This window comes from Cannabis sativa, chromosome 4 (genome assembly GCF_029168945.1).
Source record: "Cannabis sativa cultivar Pink pepper isolate KNU-18-1 chromosome 4, ASM2916894v1, whole genome shotgun sequence".
In the NCBI taxonomy this organism is placed as follows: Eukaryota; Viridiplantae; Streptophyta; class Magnoliopsida; order Rosales; family Cannabaceae; genus Cannabis; species Cannabis sativa.
The window spans coordinates 65,589,465-65,593,768 of record NC_083604.1 but is presented as its reverse complement, the minus strand read 5'-3'; the positions used below and the strand labels follow the sequence as shown (position 1 = coordinate 65,593,768).

The following is a 4,304-nucleotide window of genomic DNA, read 5'->3' as shown; positions in this document are numbered from 1 at the left end:
TGTGTAAGATTGATCACCTTTTACATGTTTTATGATCTCAATTCGAAATCTGAAAAGTGAGAATTGAGAATGCTAAAATTGGATAATCTAGGTTTTGATGTGAAACGAAAGTATTTGCATAGCATTTGCGACAATTAGATTATTGCTTAATGCTGATTTCATGTTAGTTTAATTAAGAGATTAATTAGAGAACGTGTGATTTAGAGCCTAAAAGATCTGAAAAGAGTTAGGTTAATTTATAATCTGTCATTCACTTCAAGAAAAAGATAGCAATTAGGCATTAACGATTGGTAAACTAACAACAGAATTCTCCTCCCTGTTCCCTCATCTTGATTAATATTCATTTCTTATTTTAACTTTCTGAATTATTTTCCTGAATTTGCAAAAAGTATTAATTTTCCAGATAGAATCATAAGTATAAAGATTAATATTACACAAAATTATACTAACTTCTACTTTGGTATATTTCTTTTGCTGAATTTCTAACCTATCTCTTGCAAAACTGCTTTTATCTATTTCAGGTATCTTAAGTGCATGCGCCGCCAATGGCAAGGAGTTGTATTACCCGTTGACCTTGAAATCAAGAAAACTTGTAGGAGGAACAAAAGGCAAGAGAGAGTTTCAGCACCTGCTGAAACACCAGAAATCATGGGTGGCAATGCCAATGTTGCAAATAATGGAGGAAACAATGGTAATAATGGAGGTGCCGTTGAAGATCAAGCTAATGGTCGTAGCTTGAGAGATTATATCCTCCCAACTCTTACAGGGGTTCAGTCATGTATCAGGCCACCGACAGTGGATGCTAACAACTTTGAAATCAAGCCTGCCATACTTCAAATGGTGCAGTCCTCAGTGCAGTTTTGTGGACTCCCTTCTGAAGACCCCAATCTTCATCTATCGAACTTCATGGAACTATGTGAGACTTTCAAAGTCAATGGAGTTAGTGATGATGCCATTCGTCTGAGACTGTTTCCATTCTCACTTAGAGAAAGAGCCAAGAGTTGGCTGAATTCCTTGCCTCCCAACTCCATTGCCACCTGCAATGACTTGGCAACAAAATTTTTGTCAAAGTTCTTTCCTCCAGCAAAGTCTGCCAAGTTGCGAGGAGAAATCAACAACTTCTGTCAGCAAGATAATGAATCTCTCCATGAGTCTTGGGAGAGGTTTAAGGACCTTATCAGAAAGTGCCCTCATCATGGTATAGAGAAGTGGATGCTGGTTCACAACTTCTACAACGGGCTGGTTGGTAACACTAGAACTCTTATAGATGCAGCAGCTGGTGGAGCATTTATGAGAAAGAGTGCGAATGAGGCTTATGATCTGTTGGAGGAGATGGCCCTAAACAATCAGCAATGGCCAACTGAAAGAAGTCACACTAAGAAGGTAGCTGGTGTGCTAGAGGTTGATGCCATTACAAAGCTGACAGCCCAGGTTGAGGCCCTGACAAAGCTGATTGCAGTACAAGCCAAACAAGCTCAAGTGATCTGTGAGATATGTGGAGGACCCCATCACTTTTCTGAGTGCCAAGCAGATGTGGATGATTTGCCAATGGATGAAGTAAAAGTCATTCGAAATTATTCTCAGAACAACAATAACTATGGGTTCAACCAAGGAGGTAACTGGAGGAACAGTGGGTTCTATCAACAGAGAAATCAGAACCAGACACAGAACCAACAGTATACTCAGCAACAAAGCTCTAGTGGAAATTCTGGTTTGCAGACAGATTTGTTGTTACAATTTATGACTGAAACTAGATCTTCCATTAAAGATTTGCAGACTCAAATGGGGCAACTAGCAACCCAGGTAGCAACCCTTCCTCAAGGAAATTTGCCTAGTACAACTGAAGTTAATCCTAAGGAAAACTGCAAGGCAATTACCCTAAGGAGTGGTAAGAAATATGATGGGCCTGAAATGATACAACCAGTGGATGAAGAGATTAAAGATCAACCACCGCCAATTCCAACATCAACAGAAAAGAAGGCTACTGATAGCCCTGCACCACCACAACAGTCTCCACCAATCAGTATTGATCATCATGTGAAGATACCTTATCCTTAGAGACTCCGAAAGACCAATCTAGAGAAGCCGTTCACAAAATTTCTAGAGGTCTCTAAAAGACTACACATCAACATTCCTTTTGCTGAAGCTTTAGAACAGATGCCTAGTTATGTGAAGTTCATGAAGGAGATTCTGTCTAAGAAGAGAAAAATGGAGGACTATGAAACAGTGGCTCTAACTGAAGAGTGTAGCGCCATTCTGCAAAAGAAACTCCCTCCCAAACTCAGAGATCCAGGGAGTTTCACTATTCCTTGTACCATTGGGAGAATTGAAGGAATAAATGCGCTATGTGACTTGGGAGCCAACATTAACTTGATGCCTTTGTCTGTTTTTAAAAGACTGAAGTTGGGAGAAGCAAAGCCAACCACGGTAACTCTACAATTGGCGAATCGATCACTAGCTCATCCTAGAGGAGTCATTGAGGATGTGTTAGTCAAAGTTGACAAGTTCATCTTTCCAACTGACTTTATTGTTCTGGATATGGAAGAAGATAACAATGTCCCAATCATTCTTGGCAACTGGCCAAGCTTTGATCGATGTTCAGAAGGGTGAATTAAAGCTGAGAGTCCAAGGAGAAGAAGTGGTCTTTAATGTGTAAAAGGCAATGACATACCCAAAGACAAGTGATAATTGTCTCTTCGTTGATTTGATTGATACAATTGTGAATGAGAAAAAGCTGATAGATGATCCTCTCGAACTGAGTATAATTGAAGATGATTTGACGGAGCAAGAGGGACAAGATGTAATGGGTTATTTGAAATGGCTTGATTCCTATGGGCCATTGAACAGAAGGTATTATGAGGAGCTAGGAGTGGTGCCGAAAGAGCTTGTGCCATCTACTGAGAAACCTCCAAAACTTGAGTTGAAGGTGCTCCCTAGTCATCTGCGGTATGAGTTCTTGGGAGAAGATAAAAAGCTGCCAGTTATAGTGTCAGCTTCACTTTCTGATGTGGAAACTGATAGATTGCTGAGAGTACTTCGGGCGCACAGCAAGGCTATTGCATGGACACTGGGTGATGTCAAGGGAATCATTCCCTCAACTGTGATGCATCGAATTCTGATGGAAGAAAATGCTAAACCAACAATTGATGCTCAACGTAGACTCAATCCACCTATGAAAGAAGTTGTCAGAAAGGAAGTGGTCAAGTGGTTGGATGCTGGAGTGGCTTACCCCATCTCAGATAGTAAATGGGTTAGTCCGGTGCAAGTAGTTCCAAAGAAAGGGGGAATGACAGTAATCAAGAATGAAAAGAATGAGTTGATTCCCACAAGAACAGTCACTGGTTGGAGGATTTGTATTGATTATAGAAAACTCAACAAAGCAACCCGGAAAGATCACTTTCCCTTGCCCTTCATAGATCAGATGCTAGACAAATTGGCGGGGCAAGAATATTACTGTTTTCTTGATGGATACTCTGGATACCACCAAATAGCCATAGCACCTGAAGATCAGGAAAAGACTACTTTCACATGTCCCTATAGTACTTTTACTTTTAGAAGAATGCCATTCGGATTATGCAACGCTCCTGCTACATTTCAAAGGTGTATGATGGCTATCTTTTCGGACTTAATTAAATCTTGCATCGAGATCTTTATGGACGACTTCTCGGTCTTTGGTTCTTCATTCGATCATTGCCTAGAGAATTTGGAGAAGGTACTAATCACATGCGAAAAGTCAAACTTGGTCCTAAACTGGGAGAAGTGTCACTTTATGGTAACAGAAGGGATAGTTCTGGGACACAAAATTTCAAAAGCAGGGATTGAGGTAGACAAAGCTAAAGTGTCAACAATAGAGAATTTTCCACCTCCAGTTTATGTAAAAGGAGTAAGGAGTTTCTTGGGGCATGTTGGTTTCTACCGAAGATTTATTAAGGGCTTCTCAAAGATCTCTAAACCATTGTCCAGTTTACTTTTTAATGGCATTCCTTTTGAGTTTGGAGAAAAATGTTTGAAGGCATTCCAGATTCTTAAACAAAAATTGATTTCAGCACCAATAGTCACTTCACCAAATTGGGAGTTTCCCTTCGAGTTGATGTGCGATGCAAGTGATTATGCAATCGGAACGGTCTTGGGTCAAAGGGTTGATAGGGTGTTTCACACAATCTACTATGCTAGTAGAACCTTGAATGATGCTCAACTAAATTACGCCACTACAGAGAAAGAGATGCTGGCAATTGTGTTTGCTTGTGATAAGTTCTGACCCTATCTAATTGGGAATAAGGTTGTTGTCTACTCAGATCATTCGG

The 4,304-nt window shown here is 40.2% G+C and overlaps 1 non-coding gene across 1 annotated transcript; it reads right to left on the bottom strand.

The window, feature by feature from the left end:
* Positions 1–1,095: 1,095 nt before the first annotated feature.
* On the bottom strand, positions 1,096–1,202 carry LOC115715423 (small nucleolar RNA R71). Its single transcript, XR_004011294.1, has one exon. It is a non-coding gene; the product is annotated as a small nucleolar RNA R71 (small nucleolar RNA).
* Positions 1,203–4,304: the final 3,102 nt, after the last annotated feature.